The 23,033-nt window shown below is 47.2% G+C and overlaps 1 long non-coding RNA gene across 2 annotated transcripts in view; it reads right to left on the bottom strand.

Annotated features, from left to right (window-relative positions):
* Positions 1–3,223: 3,223 nt before the first annotated feature.
* LOC138473679 (uncharacterized) overlaps positions 3,224–23,033 on the bottom strand; it is a 256,147-nt gene continuing 236,337 nt past the window's right edge. For both annotated transcript variants that reach the window (XR_011268848.1, XR_011268849.1), the window contains 2 exons: positions 13,262–13,322; positions 3,224–3,486 (listed from right to left, as the gene is read on the bottom strand). This is a non-coding gene — a long non-coding RNA (uncharacterized lncRNA). The remainder of the gene's footprint in view (positions 3,487–13,261; positions 13,323–23,033) is intronic.

Here is a 23,033-nt window from a genome sequence, read left to right as displayed (position 1 = left end):
TACCCGTAATATCTGGCTCAACCCAACATTCTGGGGCCTGTCTTGCCTTTTTAACTATAGCAGTCCCTCTAGGGGAGTCCCTGCTACCGCCTGGTCCGTCCTGGCCCCCCACTCAGACATGTCATTCGAGAATCAATCGCATACGACTCGCAATTGGGCCGCCTCATAATATTTAGCGAAATTTGGTAGCCCCAGCCCGCCCCCAATCTAGGTGCCTTCAAATTCTCTAATGATATGATAGGTTATTTATAACGTGCTTAATACGCAGAGGTTTCTAAGCGCGGCCACGGGGATCTTACCTGTGTTGCGCCGTGTCGTCTTGCTTCCAAGGCGAGCACGTTGCCCCTGAGCTATCCTCCCGAGACTCAGGCAATTCTAGGCGTTTTGCCATACGAATTGTGACACCAGTTTGTTAATGGCCTTAAAATATGATTGCGGCACATTGAAGCGCCTGGAAGTAGTATAATAGTTTATAAAGTGTAGTCATTTTTATTGTAGCTATCCTCCCTAGCCAAGATATGCGCATAGGAGTCTATCTGCATAGATCTGCTGTGAGCTTGGAGAGCAGTCCTGGATAGTTTGCCCCATATAAACCTGAAATAGATTGTGTCCAATGTACTCCCAAGCAAGCAATTGTACACTTAGTCATTTTAAACGGAGAGAGCGTTGGCAGAGTCATTAGCTGACTTTCAGAAAGACCCAGGTTTAGCAGCTTCGATTGAACCATATTGATCTTTAGACCCGCAACCCTTTCCATATCAGAGAGTTTGCTGAGCAGAGCCGTATTGACAATTCTGGGTCTGTCAGGTCATCATCATATCATCAGTGAAGGCTCCTATCTTGTGCTTCTCCTCCCTGAATTGTGTCTCCTTTATGGCCGAGTTTTGCCTAATGGTTGTTAGAAGTGGTTGTAAGTAGACTGCGTAGAGAAGTGGAAACAAGGGACGTCCCTGCCTTGTCCCTTGTGAGATTTGTACCTTATATGATAGGTCAGAATTAATTGAGAGCTGCATCGTGGGAATGCTGTAATTGGCCCTGACTATGTTTATGAATTTAGGGCCCATCCCCATACGTTCCATTGCCTTAAACAGAAAGAGCCATTCGACCCGGTCGAAGGCTTTTTCAGCATCAGCAAAATCAGTACCGCCGGAACCCGAGGGCACTTCACTTTATCAGATGAGCCAGTCTCCTGGTGTTATCTCATGTTTGTATTCCCTTCATGAACCCTGATTGATCTGTACCCACTAGATATGGCAAGAGAGGTGCCAATCTAGCTGCCAGGACTCCGTATACATTTTTGCATCTAGGTTTAATAGAGCAATAGGGCGATAGGACCAGCATATCTTTCGGGTCTTTATTCGGTTTGCTAAGCACCACCACCTTCGCCTCTGTCATTGATTGGGTCCCGGAATCCCTGAGGCTGAACACGTTAAAGAAACAGGCCAATTTTGGGCTCAGTTGTTTACTAAACATTTGGTAGAAACACGTTTGGAACCCATCTGGGCCTGGCGTGTTGTTCCTCTGAAGGCCTTTAATTCCAGCCTCCAGGTGCTCCCTCACCACTTCATCTGCAAGAATCTCCCAGGGAAGTGACCAGGCCCACAGCCCTCTACATGGTTCCCACCTTTTTATCTTAACTTCCAACGGTGCCTGGTCAGATAGTGATATCGCTCCTAGAGTGACCTCCTCCACCTCTCCCAAGAGGGCTGATGACACCCAGACATAGTCAATCCTGGACAGGGTCTGATAGACGTGTGAGAAACAAGTGAACCCACTTTCTTCATTCGCCAGGGATCCTTTAGGGCTATATTGTCAAATGCCTTTTTTAGGAGTTTGTTAGGGAGGCTCCCTCCATGTCTACTCCCTGAAATCCTATCCTTACTGGGATCCCACACCAGATTAATGTCACCAGACAGGATAATTTCACCTACTGCAAACTTTCCTAGCTTCTGCAGCAACCCCTGTAGGAAACTTTCTTGTCCTGTATTTGGTGCGTATAGCATTCCCAGAGTCCGGTTAACACTTAAAACCTGTAGTCCGGTCTGTTACCAGCATTGTGTATGCCCAGACGAAACAGCAATGCAGAGTAAGGCATGCCCGATGGCTCAAAGGGCTGCCAGAGTCCGACTCCCTTCCCTCACTCCCACACTATGTAAAAAGAAGAGAGAGAACCCGATGGGATAGTACTTTGCCAAACTCCTTTTAATTGTGCTGGTGGACCTTGTCAAAGGGACAATTGTCAAAAGGATAGTTCTCAACAGTTCTTAATAGTGGTTGCTGTATTAATACCAAGTTATGACCAATAAGGAGAACATTGTTGGACCTCCAGGATTCAGGATCCTAATCGGTGCACCACTAGGAGGAGCCTTGGAAATGACCTGGCTAGGAGAACCGCCCCCTTCACAATGGTTGTTCACAACGGTTGTTCTGTGCAACCTATGCAAGCCTAACTGACTTGGAAGCTGCGAACTCGTTGCTGCATACAATGTGATATCACCTATGGGCTATGCCATGTGATGGGGTTGAGGAACAAAGTGAAGCAAGGTCCTGAAACCCAAACAATGATGAGTACATTTAATGTAGCTTTTACAGGTAATCTGATGAGCCAAGTTTCCAATCTGCGCCGCTACACACTGCTACACTCCATACACCCGTGTTCCATGTGCCATGTGCCCAAAAGAGCTCTTGCAGCGGGTGCCCGTTACACAAAACAGAAGCAGTTGCGCACAACATGATGTGGTGTGTCAGTCCACCCTCACGCCTCACAACAGAATCCTGAAGTCTTAGGTCTTAGCGCCGAACAGGGCCAAACAGAGTACCGGGCTTATAACATCGGGCTTAACGCTGCAAAGGCGGCTTGTGGCAGGCTTTATGCGTTCATCCTCCTGGGACCAGACCTCCTTGCTCCCACAGCTGTACACAAGGAAATCAGTGCCAAGCAGGTTAAAAGGCTTACAACACTGGGCTTAAGGCTGCAAGGGTAGCTTGAGGGAGGCTTTATGCGTTCGTACTCCTGGAGCAGGACCTCCTCCCCACCCTCAGCTTCACACAAGGAAAGGAGCGCCAAACAGGGTAACTGGCTTACAACAACAGGCTTAATGCTGCAAGGTCGGCTTGTGGCAGGCTTTATGAATTTGACCTCCTTGGGCAGGACCTCCTCGCTCCCACAGCTGCACACAAGGAAAGCAGCGCCAAACAGGGTAACAGGCTTACAACACTGGGCTTAACTTTTAAAGAACTATTTATTTTGGCGGGAAAGTGGCTGTAGGTATTATCTTTCTATCTTCAAAAAACAGAAATCACCTTCAGTATGTAAAATGTCCACAATCACACTAACTTTCTTTTAAGGTCCATGATTTCTTTTTTGACAGTCACCATTTCAAAAAATACCCTTAAATTGGTTTCTAGATACTTTAACTTCATCCTTTGACAAGTCCTGAAGTGGAGGATGAAGAATCCTCCTCCTCATTTGAATTACTTCATCACCTATTAAAAAGAAATTAGAAAATATTATAAAACAATTAAACACATAATTGACTTCAAAGTACTTTTAAAAGTAGTACACAAATTACAAGCCAGTAAATATAAATACCTCACTCACATATTTCACCTTCAATACTGTCTTCTTTGCCACACTAAGGTGAACCTAAACCCCTATCCTCTCTATTACTGACCTTTATTACTTAGGTCATAAAAAACATGACACCGACTTACAAACCCAACTGAAACAATTACCTTAACATTAACCTTATGATAAAACCAGACCCAATAAATCCACTGCCCAGAAGTATTCATGCTTATTATCAGGTTGTATACTAATTGACCTTTTCACAATTGACCTTGGGAGAATTGACCTCGGGAGAATTTACCTTATTTAGAAGGTCAATTAGGACATATATGCGGGGGGAAACCCCCCGCAGCCCCTCACCCAATACAAAACCCCCTGCTACCACCCACCCAATCCCCTTATATTATTTATAATCCAAAACCAACCCAATACATATATAAAATAACTAAAATAATGTAAAGGTCAATTGTGCAAAAGGTCAATTGTAAAAGGTCAATTTGGGTAATACTTATTATCATGGTGGCATGTTCCTCCCTCTTCATGCAACTCATGCTAACACTGACCTATGGCCTAAACCAGACGCAAATGAAGCAAGTATCTTAACATGACACCAGGTCACTACAAGAACCAATAACTGCCGTGCCCAAAGGGATTCAATGCTGTTATCATGAGGGCCTATTTTCCCCTTCCATGGCATTCATGCTAACACTCAACTATGGCCTGAAGCTAAGCTACAATGAAAAACATAATTATATATAAAACACCTCAATCAAATATTTCAATTTCATGACTATGAAAGCAGAAGAAGTTCCAGACCGTGTTTGCCTGTGTTAGCCAGTGGTGCCTGCAGCCATCAACCAACATCGACCAACAAGGTAGGAGACCAGCAATTACTGTTCTTCTGTAAATTGCCCAATCCCATCGAAAATCATTCTAACCCCAACGGTTGAGTCTTGTCACAATCACATATGGCCCGCAGCCATATACTGCCTCTACCGTAGTTTGTGCACAATAGCCATATATTGCTCTAAAACAGCTTGTCTAAACCAGGGACATATTTCACTCTGTTTGTCCTAAGCCAAACAATTCCTTCAATAGATTGCGCAAACAAGCCACATGGGCCACATAGCAGTTTCTCTCATTTAGATTGACTGTGCCAGATAACCTAATTGTGCCAGATATCAGCCTTTCACATCTAGCCTGACTGTTCCAGATAACCTGATTGGGACTGACAGCCGCTTACCAGAACTGGCCTGATTGTACCAGCTAGCACTACTCAAGAATTTCAAACTTAGACATTCGGATTACTGCCTGCCTTCTGTAGTACTGTTATTGCATCTACTGTTGTGTCCCTGCTGTAGGCCCTTTCTCCCTCTATCCAGGTGTTCCAAATCTAGGTGCTGCTATTGCATTTACTGTCATTAAATTTACTGTTGTGCCCCCGTTGTAGGCCCTTTCTGGCTCTATCCAGGTGTCCCAAATCAAGGTGCTGCAATTGTATTTACTTGTGTAGCATCTACTGTCATTGCTTTTACTGTTGTATTCCCGTGGTAGGCCTTTTCTCCCTCTATCCAGGTGTCCCAAATCTAGGTGCTGCTATTGAATTTACTGTTATAGCATTTACTGTTACTGAATATACTGTCGTGCCCCCGTGGTAGGCCCTTTCTCCGTCTATCCAGGTGTCCCAAATCGAGGGGCTGCTATTGAATTTACTGTTATTGCATTTACTGTTATTGAATATACTGTTGTGCCCCCGTGGTAGGCCCTTTCTCCGTCTATCCAGGTGTCCCATATCGAGGCGCTGCTTTTGCATTCATTGTTATAGCATTTACTGGTATTGAATATACTGTTGTCTCCCCATGGTAGGCCCTTTCTCCATTTATCCAGGAGTCCCAAATCTAGGTACTGCTATTGCATGTATTGTTATTGAATTTACTGCTGGGCCGCCACAGTAGCCTCTTTCTCCTCCCACTATTCAGCTGTCCCAAAACCTTGGTGCCACTATTGCATTTAGTGTAATTACTCTTGTGCCCCTGTGGTAGGCCCTTTTCTCCCTCTGTGCAGGTGCCCCAAGTCTAGGTGCCACTATTGCATGTACTGTTATAGCATCTACTGTCATTACATTTACTGTTGTGCCCTGTTGTAGGTTCTTCCTCCGTCTATCCAGGTGTCCCAAATCTAGGTGCTGCTATTGCATTTACTGTTATTGAATATACTGTTGTGCCCCGTGGTAGCCCCTTTCACCCTCTATCCGGGTGTCCCAAACCAAGGTGACACTATTGCATTTAGTGTTATTTCATTTACTATTGTGCCCCCGTGGTAGGCCCTTTCTCCCTCTATTCAGGTCTCCTAAATCTAGGTGCTGCTATTGCATTTACTGTCATTGCATTTACTGTTGTACCTCCGTGGTAGGCCCTTTTTTCCCTCTATCCAGGTGTCCCAATTCTAGGTGCTACTATTGCATTTAGAGTTATTGCCCTCCTAGTGGGCCCTTTCTCCCTCTCTCCCAAACCTAGCTGCTGCTATTGCATTATCGCCCACTGGATTCCTGCTATGTTAGTCTTAGGTGGTTCAACACAGATACATCCCGCCCTAGCCCTCTGTATGTGCAGCTACTCTCTAACCCCCTCATCACACACCTGCTGCACTACTTCATCCCACAACCATGACTGACATCCCCTTCCTGATGGGGATACCACGATAACAAAGCCCGCCTCTCTGCCCCCACAACCCTGCCCCTTCTGCACCACAAACCACAATGCACCCCACCTGGCTGATGCCCTCCGTATTAGCGCCTTCATTCACAAACATCGCCTGCTTGCCACTTCAGCTCCCCATCCCACACCGCTGCACCCGAACACCCATACACTCTGACCCCCCTCATCTGCCCTCCAATCACCATTCCCCCTCTAACTCTAAGATCAGAGGAGTGCTCTGGCGCACCAAACACCACCCGTCTCCTACCCTCATCTCACACATCTCAGCCCAACCCCTCTCTCGTCCTCCCTCTGATCCAGGGTATCTATTTGAAATTACCCTCTACCCCCCATTTGTACTCACCACACAATTTCCAACTCACAAGCCAGAGGAGCTTGTTGGTGCTCCAAACAACAAGATCCCCCGGGCACTACCACAATATTGGTGCAGTCACACAGGAACTCCCCCCCCCAGACCAGCCACCCTGATCTCAGCCCTCCCCACCCCTGCACTAACTCTCTCCCACTCGTGTAGAGCTCCACGTCACACCAACATCATCAACCCTCCACCTACATGCACCCCATCCTTACTCCCTACACCTGTCCCACACCTCCTCACCACCAACCTCCCCCCTTCGAAAAACCCAGTGCCTCCTTGGCAGCGCAGACCCACGAGGACAACCGCTCCACTCGCAATCTGCACAGCTCAACGACCCCCTTTCGGCTGTGAATCCCTCTCGTCCAACCACCCACACCACCTCCCTCCACCCACAGCTCCTGATCAACCCCCATTCCCAGACCTCCACCTTCAAACCCTTCCCCTTCTCTCAAAGTAGCACATCTTGCCCTTTTATAAAACCGTCTCTTCATCCCCTTTCCCCTCCATCCCTCCCACCCTCTCTCACACGCCTCTTGCAGCTAAATGTACAAGACGTGGAAACGATAACTAGCTCTCTCACTCGACTCTCCATAGCTCACCACTTCTTCATCGGTCCAACATCCCATCCTTTTCCAGCCCTGCCGTCAGACCCTACCCTCCTGTCTCTCCCCGTCTCCACCTCTTTGAACTGGATCTCTCACCCAGTACACCTAAATTCATAGCACCCTCCAAACTTGAACCACAATCAACAACTTGCCTGACCCCACACACCACACGTGCACAACTCACCGCCCTCACTACCTCCCGTAATCCTCCCTACCACATCTCTTGCATGCCTACCACTGCGCACCTACTCTTCCCACTCCCCATCAAGCACACCCACTCATCCCCCAAGAGCACTTGCATCCCAAAGTGCATCCACCACCCCTCGGTCAATCGATTGACACGACCACACACTCCATCGCAATGACTGACTCCTTATCCCCTACCTCTCAATCCAGCTGACACCTCCGAGCCATGAGTGTAAAAAAAAACATCATCCCACATTAAATCACCTGCCTCCTTTTCAATGTACGCTCCGTGGTGAGAAACAGACACAACATCTTTGACCTCCTATCCTCTGACAATCCTGACCTTTTTTTCATTACTGAAACTTGGTTCTCAGATGACTTTGCACCAGTGGCACACAAGGCATTCCCCCCTGGCTAACCGCTTATCCCCCGCAACGGACCTTCCAGAGGTGGCAGAGTAGTGATCCTCTACAAACCCAATTTCTCCATCTCACTCACCGAAACCCAGCCATGCAATGCTAACTGTGAATCCCTTCTAGTAAAACTCTCTCTACCATCAACACTCACTCACAGCTTCCTACTCATATAAAGACCCCCGGGATATAAGAGACATTTTGCCAACAATGTCTGTGACTCGCTAGCTACCATTCAGGTAAACCACCCAACACTCACATTACTGGGGGACTTCAATATCTGGTTTGATGTGCCCAACAACCCCATGACCCAACCCATGGTCGACAGTCTAGAGGCACTAAACCTCTCCCGACATACCAAAGGCCTTACCCACTCCAGTGGCCACACCCTTGATGCAATCTTCAGGTCCTATGACCTGGTCTCTGTATCTAGTCCCAAACCGCTAATATGGACAGACCACTCTGGTATCCCTTTCTCTGTACACACACTACCCCCTCCACTCATGGCTTTCCCTGGCCTCAAACATGATCACAAATGCTGGAACAAAGCCTAGGTACACCCTGGCCTAGCCAAAGCCCTGCTACACAGTCTTCCAGCACCGTGGAACTCAGATAGACCCTTAACCATCGAATCCTTTGACTCTTGGCTTAAAGAATCACTACTTCCTCTCACCCCCTCACGTCCCGCAGCATTTCGCAAAGGACAGTTCCTCAAATGGCTCATGCCCCACCTGAAGACTTTCAAAAGCCAAAATAACTCTCTTAAGAGTAAATGGCGAACATCTAAAAACACTTGCAGCAGACCTATGTTCGCCCGACACCACCGTAATTACAAATCTGAGATCAGAAAGGCCAAAAAGGACTATTACAATAAACAAATCCAGAACTGTCACAGCAGCATCAAAGAGCTTCACAGGATCATCTCCAAATTGGTTAATCCCACCTGCACCACTGCCCAGGCCACGCCCATACAAATGATCTGTGACTCCATCTCGCTGCCTTTCTACAACACATCACTAGACAGGAATGGCAACACTTAATATCAAATCTTCCACCCTCACCCCCTGCCCCACACCTGCCCCTCCCGATCCCATTGCTCTGTCTACCGCACTGCCATCCTTCGACTCTTTCAACCCCATGTTGAGTGATGAGTTCCTTGATTTACTATCTGGCAGCAGACCCGCCTGCTCTCCCCCTCAACCCCTGTCCCACCTCTCTTCTGAAATAAATATTCCCCTCCACTTGTTCAGGAGAACAAGCAAGGTCCATACTAAATGACTCACTCACCTCTGGCATCTTTCCCGAGGCCTTTAAAATAGAGCATGTCAAACCACTTCTAAAAAAGACATCTCTCGACCCCCTTGACCCCAAGAATTACAGACTGATCTCTAACACCCGATTCCTGGCGAAACTCATTGGCTGCGTACTCCCAGCTCAACCGCTTCATAGAATCCCACAAACTACTTGACCCCACTCAATCAGGTTTCAGACCCCGCCATGGAACGGAAACCACTCTGATCTCGATCTGGGATGACCTCAAGGTCGCTGCAGACACGGAGGACTGTGTAGCGCTGGTACTCCTTTACCTGTCAGCAGCCTTTGACACAGTTAACCATTCTATCCTCCTCGACCGACTCCACTCCCTAGGAATCCGAGGCCCGGCACGCAAATGGATTGCCTCCTTCCTCAACAACAGGAAACAAATCACTTTCCTCTCCCCTTTTGTCTTAACCGCTCGCACCGTGAACACTGGAGTACCCCAAGGCGCCTGCCACTCTGTTCTCTTTTTCAACCTCTATCTAACCACTCTACCAGGGATCATCCGCACGTACAACCTCACCTGCTACAACTACCCTGATGATACCCAAATTATCCTGAGAATTCCAAAAACATGCTCCAACCCACGTCCCAACTGTGAAGCATGCCTCAGAGATATTGACCGATGGATGACAAGAAACCACCTCCTCCTGAACCCAGATAAAACTGAGATCATGGTGTGCGGCAACACTGTCTTTCTCTTACAACCACTCCATTGGGCCCCCTCCCTTTGCACCCTCCGCCCCCACCTCCAATATAGTTAAAAACCTTGGCTGCACTATGGACATGGGCTTAACCCTCTCCAATCAGAACAATAATGTATCAAAATCCTGTCAGTACCTCCTGAAACGCCTAAAACGCATTTTCCCTTACCTCACCTACCCCAGCAGACTCGCCGCTATTATGTCCATTGTTTTGTCGAAACTGGACTATGCCAGCTCCTTATACCGGGGTGCACCTGCATACCAACTTAAAATGCAAAGAGCCCAAAACGGTGCCGCCAGACTCCTCCTTGCTCTGGGACACAGGGATCACATCTCACCCACTCTCTGCACCCTTCACTGGCTCCCTGTTGGACAAAGGGCCACCTTCAAAATCCGATGCATTACCCACCAAGCAGTGCACATGACTGGCCCAGCATACCTACAAGAGAAGATTACACCCTACCACCTATCATGCACCTTAAGGTCAAGCAATGGCCTCTTACTAGTGATTCCAGCCTCCAATTCAGCCAGGATTGGAGGGGCTGACTTCTCAAACTTGGCTCCAACTCTGTGGAATTCACTCCCTCCAAACATTCGACACAACCAAGACTTCATGGCCTTCCGCAAAGCTCTAAAAACCTGGCTCTTTCCGTAATATATGATTAGGACCATCTAAGCCTGCTGAAACCCACCAACATCAGGAATCATAACTTCAATGACTTTACTTCAGAAAGTAATTACAGCCTACCGACAAATGTTACAACCAGCTGACAAATGTCTGATCTGTCCTTAAGCATCATTCCTTCTGTATGACTACGTTGGTGCAAGATATCTCCTGTCCTATAACCAATTAAACTACCTACCCTGCAACCCACCTAAACTACAACCAGACACCCGGAAAATGGGATCCTGAGACACATTGTGCTGACCCTGAGAATAGTGACCCTCTAACTGAGCAAACCATAACTTACTCCGGTCCAACCTGTGAATGTACCTCGGAGTGCCGCTACCGCGAAACATGACGACGGCCACTACCAGCTCATCCAGATCAAGAATGTAATCCAAAAGCAGTGAGTTCTGAAAAGTAAATCATCCACTCCAGACACTCACATCTCCTACAGCTATGCTCACTCTCTACTTTACACCAACACCCAATAGAGCACAGCTATTCCCCTCTACCAATTTCGACCTAGCTGCACACATACAAACACTACTCCATGAACACCTCACCATCCTGCTAGAACGCAGCTATACTGCATGATAAAATCAGCCTAGCTGCACACATAAATGTCTTACACAGGCCTAATGCCGCCAGAATGCAGTCTCGCAGACCAACCACCTGACTGCACACATTCAACTGATCTCTCAATACCAGGATGCAACTACCATCAGGCAATCACACTAGCTTCACACATATTGAGTACAGACAAGCACCCTATACTACCCTACTCTCTCGACTGACTTGGACTACGGTCCCCATGGGCGTTCCACCCACAAGCACTTTGAGATCATACCAATGATATATAGGGTGCTATATAAATGCCAAATAACAATAACTATCTACTTTACGACCATAAGCAATACACAAAACCACAAGGATCTCTATAACTGACATTCATTAGTCTTTAATACATTGTATAGGAACAAACACAATAAACTCACATAATTCAGAACTGTAACTTCCTCTGGGCTGTGGCACCTCAGCTTACTTCTCCTGCATTTTCTCATCTGAATGGAAATTCTCCTCCAACAACTCTTGATAGCTATCCCGAACATTTCAATTTTGAATAGCGTTCTATGATGTTGAAATTGGAGACTCTCTCTTGGCCACTCTCGATGATGGAGGTAAGGGCCCATTTGCTCTCTTGGGCATTTATATGACTAGAATGCTATTCTGAGTTTCCTTGACACACGTATGTCAAGTGAATACTTGAAGCTTGCATACTAAATAAAAGTTCTTTGATTGAAACACTTGATAAGAACTAGGTACTAGAATCACAATGCCTCGCCTCCATTTTATTCTTGGTTACAAAGTGTGAATTTTAAAGAATCCTTTGAAGAATTGATTTATGTCAGACCAGGTGACATCTCTGGGGCCACTGCCGCTCATTAATGTGGCAAGCCATCCAGGTGAATGATAGCTGTATGTTATGGGAGATGATCACACTATATTTTATGATTACCAAAAGACCTTAAAACTAAATGTCTTTCTTCTTTCGTTTATTCATTCTATAGATTTCTATACTAAGAATCTGGAGAAGATTTATGTATACATTGCTCCTGTTGAAGGGTTAAGCCTGAACGCTTTGAGCTGAACATTTTTAGTTGTATTTTTTTTAAATTAAATTCTTTTTTTATGACTATGCATGGCCTTAACTATTTGTTTACACCATTTACACCTGTTTAGTGGTTGACTGTATTTCAGTATAGTTGTGTGCAAGGGATGCGAGTGTCCTTATCTGAGGTCACTTACTTTTGTTCTTATTTGTTCAACCTTGTGCCAGTGCTATCCATTCTCAAGCAATCCAAACACAACACTCTCCAAAAAACACTCAAAATCCTCTCTTTCTCCTCTCTTGTTAGAATGAAAAACTAAAACACATTAGCATGACAGAGAAGGAGGTATTGTTTCTATTTGATTTTTCATTGGTGCCCTACTCTTCATAGAAAGTGACAAGTGGCCAATAGAGCGTGAAGTACCTCACATGTTCTTCAGCTTTTGAGCCAATAATACAATGGGTCTCATTACGAGCATGGCGGTAGCCGTGTCTGTATGGCAGGCACAGCTACGGCCTTGCTCGCAACCGGCACCGCCTCCCGCGATTGTGCAATAACCGCCCTTTTACGAGATGAATGGGCCGGTAATTGCCCATTCACGGGTGGTGGTATTGCCGGGCTCCCGATCCCCATTCTGCCCCATAGGGCAGAATGAGGGTGGGGAGCATGGATGCGCCAGCACCGGTGATAACGGTGCTGGCGGGATTACGAGTTATGCTCGTGGGTGCCGCACAGCCCGCCAGGTAAGACCTGGCGGGCTGTCAGGAACACGCGAGCAGAACTCGTAATGCGGCAGGACGGTTTGAACGGTACCTTACCAGCACCGTTCATACCGTCACCGCCAGGGTCCTAATGAGGCCCAATGTAATGGTATGACTGACGACTCCATGGACCAATTCAAATTCAATCTAGTCTCAGCACATTAACTGCCTTCCTTGCCTGCCATTGCACACCTTACTATTGTACAAAATGGGTGATGATGGTTATGAGAGCATCATTTCAGATGACCTCTATTCGCAAGAAAGCTACAGTGATCCTACCAGTAGAGCAGGAAGCACAGTAGATCATGATGATGGTGAACAAAAACATAAAAGTGTGTATAGTTTTTTTCTTTACCCGCAGTTTAGACGGTATTGAAGATAAAATTGTCTCTTACGCAAGATGTGGTCAGCTTTTCCTTTGGAAAGAATAAGAAAAAAGAACATTGTGAGTTAATCAGATCACTAATTGATGGCACAGCAAACTGGCACATGAAAGCTACTCTTTGGTGATTGTTTCTCAGACACACTGAAACGCCAAAGGCTCTTTTAAGAGCCAACAACATACTTAATGGTAAACATAGGAATGTTAACACAACACCATGAACTTCTAATATGCAATCAACAGTTTGAATCAAGAATCCATTTTTTTTACAATCACAAGATATTATTCAAATCTAATAAGCACACTAGCTATAAAATGTAAATTAATCCTTTCCTTTTCCTTATCTTTACTTGTACCACTCGTCACGAATCTTGAACGAATATCCATACATCCCCCTTACTTGTTTTACCTTTACTCATCCCAGTGCTTTACGAAATAGTATCTCCGTGCACACCACATCGTTCACAAAACTAACACCACTCCTTTATACCATTCACATCCTCTTTTCCACGAAAGAAAACATTAAACAATCCTAGCATCTTTGACAAGATCTGTAAAAACGCCAACTTTGAAAATCACGCGGAAGAGAACACTGAATCGAGAAGTGCTACTTCAGAACATCTCATCCAATCAAAATAAACCACAAAGGTAACCATGGCTCGGCCACCAATGCATCTCAGTGACACACTTTATTTTCAGAAAATAAAGTTTCATAAAACACTTCTCGATATCAATATACAAAGAAAAAAAATAGACTCACATAGTGTGTATCTTGCACTTAACATATATAAATAATATAAATTTTTTACATTGTACACTCTTCGCTAGTCACTACTTAAGAATCAAGAAATCATGTGAAAAAATGCATTTATCCCCATACATTCTGCTTCTTTTCAAAACTCTAGACAAAGTCTTACTTTGAGATTGGCTCCGAAGAGAACACTGAATCGAGAAGAATTCCTACATATCACGTGAAAACCTCATCCAGTCAAAACAAAACAGAATGTAACCATAGCTCGGCCATTAACGCGTCTCAGTGACTCACTTTATATTCACAAAGCAAAGTTAAATTAAACAGTTCTCAATCTCAATACACAAACGCAGAACGTTTAACCACAATAATACCATCACTCTACACATTTGAAGTTAATTTAGAATTTATTTTTTAAAAAAATATATTTTTTAAAAACCTTCCTTAATTAACTTGAAATACTCATCTTCCCCTAACTAGCAACCACATTGATTACCACATCTTAATGTAGCAGTGTTCTTGACTATTTGCTCTTGCTTTTTGCAATTTGTGCTGTTTCGCGATTTCGGTTATCCTTAAGCCCAAAACCTTCACCAGTCATCATTCCTCACCCTGCCCACATGCTGCCTGCTCTTAAAACCCCCTGATAACACCCGTTATATAATTTTAGAGCCCTTTTCAATGTCGACTAGAAATTTGATTCTCTAATTGCGTAATGGTAGACTTTCAGAACTGAAACCGGTTGACATCAGCAATGCATTATGGGAGATATGACTAACTTTTTGGCTGCAAGGGCACCCTGCTCTGTAGCAATGTTTATAAAACTACTGGACTGATTTGCACCAACACAAGGAAGGACTTTCTGTGAGTGCTTTGTGCCAGACTTGTTTCTTATTTGGTGCAAATCCGCCCAGTGGTTTGCGCAGTGAGCGTGAGCAAATGTTTGACATTACATTTTCCAATGGGAAAATGAATGGAAAAGTGAAAAACACACCCTTTTTTACCTTTATATGTTATGAACCGTGAAACAGATTTGCACAAAACTTTCCAGTCCTGGGGGGCCCAGGCCCTAATATCGAAATGTCAAATGCCATGCTGATCTGTCCTCCAGCTCAAAAGTTATTAACCATAGAATCCTTGCTTTTCCTATGGATGATAGGTTTCACCTTAACTATAGGGTGGCTATTGCTGCCATATAACAGATAGTATAAGGTGGTAAACTGCTTTAAGAAAAAACCAGTTACACTACACCCCTGCTAAGATGGACAAGTTTGTAGAGGTTTTTACGGGGAACTGTATGAAATGTGCTGCACCAAAAGCGGACGCCTTCCATATGTACTGGACATGCCCCCCTGTGGCGAGATTTTGGGGTGAGGTCGCAGATATCCTGGAGGAAATCACATCAATCCCTGCATCCCCGTCCCCTCTGAAATACCTGTTCAGGGACATTGGTAAGGTAGCCGAGACTCCCCGACGATTGTTTAATGTTACCTGTGTGGTTGCAAAACGCTGTATATTGAAGTACTGGAAATCTTCTAATGCACCCCGCTGGGAAGACTTCCTCAGGGACCTCACGATGGTCAATGAATGTGAAGAACAATTTATATTGACTGTATCAGCAACGTGCCACCCTAAAGACATTTGGGCCTCGTTTAGAAGCTACTTGTGTATTATGCTTTCAGATAATGACTTCACACCCTCGCCAACACCCTGATACACTATTCACTATGTATCGTGCTCACTGAAACCAAGATGCTGTGTTTGTTGTGATACTATGTTGAAACTGTGACGTCTTTGCTGTGATGTGAATCTCTATAAAATAAAGTTTAAAAAATCATGATCTGGATATATTTAATAATTGAATAGATGACTACCGCTAAAGAGGAAATCGTTAAGGATGACTCTCTTAAGTATTATGAAAATATGGTCATTTGGACAGTCAATTGTATAAAACCCATAACGAGGAAACAAGAGAATATGATTATCAATAGTAAAGGTGCCATGCTCTGATATGGAGGCTAAACAAACAAGCATCAGCAATGCCAATAGTTGTGGCGTTTACTGCTGTTCTATGTATTTTTCATTTATAGACACCAGGCTGCAAGGAGGAGAGTGCACATTTTCAAAGGAGGATGTAATAAGGGGCGCACATGTGCAGTAGAATGAGATGGGGAATCGAGCAAGAGAGGAAGCCGCTGATAAAGGTGCCATCGGTGATGAACAAGAGGAAATATGAGTGAGCTTGGATGAGAGTGAGAGGTGTGGGGGGAGAGGTGGTATACTCCGCCCCCTGCACCATCCCGCCCTCTGTAAATGTTAAGAGAGCTACGGGGGGGGGCATTGCTGCCCCTCCTGTACAGATTTGCATCTCCCATCTTCCAATATAAGTGTATAAACGTTGTGCCAATGACTGTAGCTTGAACTCCATTTTGTGTCTTTGCAAATGCCATCTTTTTCTGGGAACTCTGCCCCTCTGCTGAGATGTCCACTCTCCCTCTCCCAGCGCAGCGTACAGCCAGCCCCCTCCATTTCCACCCTCTCTCAGCCCAGCACGATTCCTGTTCTCACGGAAACATGATCATTCATTGTTGCAACTAGCAAGTATCGAGCCCTGACCCAGTGCGCTCATCCTAGAATGTGAGACCAAGGCCTGCCTCAGCCGCAGTGCTCCATCCATCTCTGCTGACCGACTCATGCCCTCTCCACCCCCTCCCTGCCAGGCCTCGATCCACTGAACCCAGGCGCCCTATTCCCTTTGAATGCATCTGGCCACCAATCCCTTCCCCCCGACCCACCATATACTTAATCTAGAGGTGCCATATATTCTGATAACACTAACAATTACCTCCAATGTGTTTGAAATCGCGAGGCCACCGGGACCACAAATCGCAGATCGCCCCTTCTGATAAGGCACCTAGAAGAACAACCCCTAACCCATGCTCCTGTAAAACATAGGTTAGAATGTACCTATTTCACCCTAACAGCCCTTTGTAAAGTGACAATTTATGCCTGTAATTATTTCATGCAGGCCAAGTCTTGTTGTTTAGCTTAGATATACAAATGCTACATCATCTCTGCGAAACTCGCCTGAGCTTCACCATGCAAGGATGAGCCCAGCTGACCCATGTGTTGCCTGCCGAACCTCCAAGCTACCAGCCAATCACATGGTGCCAGTCCCTATATCACTATAATGTATCCATGTATTCCTCCAATCCTGATGTAACCCTATGTACCTATAGGGAAACGTCAGTAGTGACGTCTCCAGATCTTATAATGTACTGTTCATGTAATGTTTGGTACAGCACTCTCGGGCAGCAGAGTTCTTTGCTCCATTTATTTGCTTATATACATTTTGGTTTCCTTGCAATTACTCTCCTGGTCTCATTAACTAGTGGGGTGTGTACTTTATTCTGTCTATTGGACACATGCATGATAAGGTGCCAGCCATCAGAGGGTAAGAAATAAAGCGAGAGTGTGAGAGGAAGGATGAGAGGGGATAGGGAGAGGAGGTAAGGTGGGTGGGTGGGGGAATAGAAGAGGTAGGGTGGGGTAAGGTGGGTGGGGGAATAAAGGGTGATGGTAAAGAGAGAGGTAGTAGGATTGAGTAGAGAAATGGGGGGTAGGATGGGTTGTGGTAGAGAGGGGGTAGGGTGGATGGGGATAGAGAGGGGGTTGCGTTTGTGGGGGTAGAGAGGGTGAGGTTAGGGTGGGTGGGGGTAGAATGAGTTAGTATTGGTAGAGAGAGTTGGTAGGGTGGGTGGGAGAGAGAGTTGGAAGGTTAGGTGAGGGTAGAGAGAGTTGGTAGGGTTGGTGGGGGTAGAGAGTTTGGTAAGGTGGGTGGGTGGAGGTAGAAAGAGCAGGTGTAGGGTTTGTGAGGGGGTAGGGAAGGCGAGGGTAGAGAGTGGGGGTTGGGCAGGTGGGGTAAAAAGTGTGGGACTAAGGTGGGTGGGTGGCCGCAGAGAGAGAGTCGGGTAGTGTGGGTGGGAGTAGAGAGAGTGGGGTAGGGTGGGTGGGGGTAGATAGTGGGTTAGAGTGGGTGGGTAGGGGTAGTGAGAGTGGGGGTAGGGTGGGTGGGGGTTGAGAGATTAGATGTAGCATGGGTGGGGGTAGAGAGAGTGGGGGAGGGTGGCTAGGTGGAAGTAGGCGGAGTGGGGGTAGATTGGGTGGGGGTTGAGAGAGTGGATGTAGAGAGTGAGGGTAGGGTGTGTGGGGCTAGAAAGAGAGGATTTAGGGTGGGTGGAGGTAGGGCGGGTGGGGGGTATTGGTAGAGAGAGTGGAGGTAGGGTGAGTGGGGATTAAATGGGTGTTTGGGGGCAGGGAGAGTGGGATGTAGGGTGAGTGGGAGTAGGGAGAGTGGGGGGTGGGGTATGGTGTGGTGGTAGAGAGAGTGGGGGTAGGGTGGTTGGGGTAGCGAGAGCAGTGGTAGGGTGGGTGGGGTGGTGTAGAGAGAGCAGTGGTAGGGTGGGTGGGGTGGGGTAGAGAGAGTGGGGGTCAGGTGGGAGTAGGGTGAGGTTTTAGAGTATGGGGGTAGGGTGGATGGGGATAGAGAGAGAGGGGGTGGGGTGGGTTGGCAGGTTTAGAGAGGGTGAGGGTAGGGTGGATGCGGTAGAGAGTGGGGGTAGGGTGGTCATTGGTAGAAAGAGTGGATTAGTGTGGGTGGGAGGAGGTAGAGAGAATGGAGTGGGTGGGAGAGTAGAGGTAGAGAGAGTGGTGTTAGGGTGAGTGGGGGTAGGGTGGGTTGGTGGGTGACTATGGAGGACAGGAGCAACAGACTCCTTTAATAGTGCGATTAAAAGCATTTTCAAGAGAGGACAAAAGAATGACAAGTTTTGTCATGCACCCACACCAGCCACATGTTCCCCTAACCCTCACAGCATACACTCCACCATCCGTGTAGCGCTTCCCAACACTTACCTGTGTCCTCCATCTTGGCGCCTGTACCCTTTTTTGCATCTGCTCACCCGCCTTCCTGATCGCCCACACCCCCTCCCTTTCCTCTCCTCCTTCTGCCTTAAAACTGACCCTCCTGGGCAGCCCCCCTGCCCGGCAGCCCCCTCGGCTAAGGGCCCCTTAGGCAAAGGGCGACTCCTACGGTTGCGGCTCCTGTTGTGTCTGCAGGTGTCCGCAGGGGACGCCAGGCGCCAGTTATCATCATTGTTAGCTCCACCTGCTCTCCCGGCCCACCCCACCTACACCCGTGTCACTTAATTACGCATTGTGCCAATACTTACTGTTGTTTCCTGCACTGTGTTAAACTAGGCCTTTTTCTCCCCTCTCAGGATCCTCAAACTTAGGTGGCCTCTCCACCAGTTACCTAATACGCATTTACTGTTGTTTCTGCACTGTGGAAAACTAGGCCTTTTTCTCCCCTCTCTGGATTCTCAAACTTAGGTGGCCTCTCCATCGGTTACCTAATACGCATTTACTGTTGTTTCTGCACTGTGGTAAACTAGGCCTTTTCCTCCCCTCTCAGGATTCCCAATCTTAGGTGGCTTCTCCCTGGTCCCATATTGAGCACTGTGAGATCTTTAACCCTGAGAGTCCGTCCTACTGCACTACTGGCTTGCCGCTCACTATCTTGTCCGCTTGCTCTCGTCTGTCTCCCCCCCCTCCTCTCCCTCCTATCTATGGTGCTCTCTATCTCACCTATCTTCTCGAACTGCTTCTCCTTTGACTATCATGCTCTCCACACTAAATCCGGTAGGAAAAAGTTTAAAAAGGACATCCTGGTCTCCAACCCAGGCCTCTCTATCGCTGACACCTACACTAGTGCCTCCTCCAAGGAAGCTCTCACCGACATCCTCTTTTTCATGCCTTCACCTGACCTATGGACCCTTCATATGGTCTCTGTGCTCTCTCCTTTCTCCTCTTCTCCCATTAATGGTGGCACCCGTTGGGATCTCCTCTTGGCCTCCTTCCACTCCTCTAAGGCCATCATTAATGTCTACTCTAATGGGACCATCTTGCTCCAAGGCCCTCAGGCCAACCTTCACCTCTTTGATAGAAGTTTCCCACGCCTCATCAACTTCCTTTCCTCTCCTGCTGTCCCACCTCCTCTGTCCTCGGCTACCTTGCCTTCCCTCTCCCTCCCTGCCCCCGCCCCGCTCATGCTCCTTCTTCACGTCCACAGGGCGTACCTCTGATCTGTACCCCTCCCCGGAAGTCCTTCAAGGATGGCAACCTTCTCCACATTGCCACTCTTAACTCTCGCTCTGCTGTCAAACATTCCTCTGATATCTGTCGCCTTCTTGAACAACTGGACCTTGATGTCCTCGGTCTCACTGTGTCGTAAAGTCAAGCACTAATGAAAGAAAGCATAAAGTTGCTGCCGGAACAGGTATGGGTAAGCCATTAAGCAGATGTCATTTGTGTCCAGGTTGCAGATGTGCTTTGTGTGATAGCAGGACAGTTAGAAGCAGGAAGAGCCTTGCAGCAGGACTTCAAATCCCAGCAGCCTCCGGGCATAGGACCACAGCCCCAGCTGCCCAGACGACTCTCTGGAACAAGCCAGGCACACAGGGCCTGCAAATGGCCCAGGCAACGCCCAAGCCCACGCCCAAGGCATCGCGCATGCGCGAAAGAGCTACCGCGCATGCGCAACCCGCGAACGCTTGTTCGCGCTTGAGATTGCATCGGACAGGACGCATTCAGCAGAGCTCCGGCAAAACCTCTCGTGGGGCCCGTCCTCGCCGGAAAACACCTTCTTTGGCCCCACGCTTCATAAGATAAGTGCCGCTCTAGTGTTAATGCTACGGATGTTTTCCGGAGCGTGTTTCTGACACGTTTTGAAATACTAACTTCTGGGAAGCGACCACGAGAGAATTGCGGAACGCTTCAACATACTAACTCCTAACTGCATGCTACGTTATGCTCGCCAGTTGCGGGCATTGTTTGGGTTGATTGGGAGAAAACAGGATCCACGCACCTCTAGGGAGCACGCACTAACAATTTTCTTTTTTGTGTCAGGAACGAAAACGCCTCGGTCCTTGCAGCCTACAGAACCCACCCAAACTGCAAGGGAGCAAGACGCTTGGCGAAGCCAGAGCTAAGTGCCTATAAGTTATTTGCCTATGCATGAAAACTGTCTGTCTAGTTTGTGCACTGCGGGGCACTCGCTGGAGTGCTCGTTCCAATCCAGTAATTTCTCTGAACAACTTGAGACACCTTAGAGAACAGATAAGAACGTGAATAGAATACTGTTACGTTATTGTCTCTAACCTGCAATTCAAATTCCACCTCTGTGCTGATCATAACGGAGTGTGGAGCTACAACACAAGGGGGTAACGCATGCATGAATGTTGAATGCATGTTTTGACCTCAAAAAGGGTAACGCATGTATGAGGGAATGCATGTGATGTGGAAAATACCGTGAAGACTTCGGTACCTCTGCCTATTGTAACAGATTAGCCGAGGACAGAGCCAAGGAGAATGCCTTTCCTAGAAATCCCCTGCCTATCCATAACCACTCCCTAAACCTCAACCCGGTGTACCTAACAACCCTCTACCCATCCAATCCAAGGACCCCAACCCTCTTTCCCCGTGGGGGTCGCAGTGACCTGCGTTTGCCTAATCCAGGCACCAAGACCACCAAGGGGAGGTAGGAGTTCGTGCTGCTTCTGCGTGGAACGGAACTCGCCTTGACAGAAGCGCAAACCCACGTATTACTCATACGCCCAAGTAGCACAAACTCAGAAAAAAGAAATGGAGGACATAGCTCGTGTCTTAAACGAACTGCAGGCTGCACTAGAACTTACTAGGCAGGATTATGCTACATTGACCACTCGAGTGCAGTAGCTTAACGCTCAGGGTAGGCCACTCCCAGGGGGGCCCCCTCCAACCCCGGTGCAGGTCCAAGTAACTACTGAGCCACCTATGCCCTTGGCTGCCCCAGAAAGGTATGGGGGGACCCACACAAATACTCGATATTCATGACACAATGCCAGTTGCACTTCCTCACAAAACCAACTATTTTCCGTACCGCGCAATCCCGGACCGCTTTTCTTATTTCTTATCTTACGGGAGATGCCGCAGCCTGGGCAACCCCGTTAGTGCAAAAAGATGATGCCGTTTTGTATGATTGGGGGGAGTTCCAAGAAGAATTTGGGAAAATATTCAATAGGAAAGCACCCTCTTTGGTACGGGATTGGGAACTCCTCACTTTGCGACAAGGAAGCAAGGATCTGATTTCATATGTGACCACCTTCAATCGTCTGGTAGTGGAAGCCGAGTGGCCACACGAGAAGAGAATGGCCCTCTTCTATCAGGGACTTCGGGAGGAGCTAAAAGACTTGATAGCACAAGTAGATGCCCAACCAACCACGTGTACAGCAATGATAGATCTGGCCTTACGCTTAGATCATCGTCAAAACGAAAGAAGGCAAGATAGAAGGAGATGGGAGAATAAACCAAACTCAGCTAGGCTGGACTATCAGAAAGGCCCGATCAGTTCCGGTAAGGCAGAAAGAACTCCAGAGTCAGAGCCCATGCAGATAGGGTCAATTAGAGGACCGATTTCCAGAGAAGAAAGGGAGAAGCGGCGGCGAGAAAAGCTTTGCTTGTATTGTGGCAAAGCAGAACATTTCGTAAAAGAATGTGGAGTAAAACCAAATAAAATGTCATCGCAGGGAAGTTCCGGCACGCCTTCGGGAAACGCCAGTGCTCGCCAGTGAGTAGGGCAAATCTGTCGAGCCAAAACCATCACAACGCCCCTAAGCACACATTGGGTAATGTAACTTACGGCAGTAAAATACACATTACCGTCACAGGGATTCTACAGACACGTCAAGCTGATCAGCCCGTCACTTTAATGGTGGATTCGGGAGCCACGGGCAATTTCGTGGATGCTGCTTATGTTCAAAAGATGGGCTTACCAGTACAACTTAAAGATATACAAGAAGCGGTCTGTTCAGTCGATGGATCTCCATTGAATTCCGGACCTGTGACGGAGCAAACGGGGGAGATGGTATTGGACATTCGAGGTCATAAGGAACTAAT

Source organism: Ambystoma mexicanum, chromosome 8 (genome assembly GCF_040938575.1).
Source record: "Ambystoma mexicanum isolate Mex_15411 chromosome 8, UKY_AmexF1_1, whole genome shotgun sequence".
NCBI classification, from domain to species: Eukaryota; Metazoa; Chordata; class Amphibia; order Caudata; family Ambystomatidae; genus Ambystoma; species Ambystoma mexicanum.
This window is presented reverse-complemented; position numbering and strand designations above follow the sequence as displayed.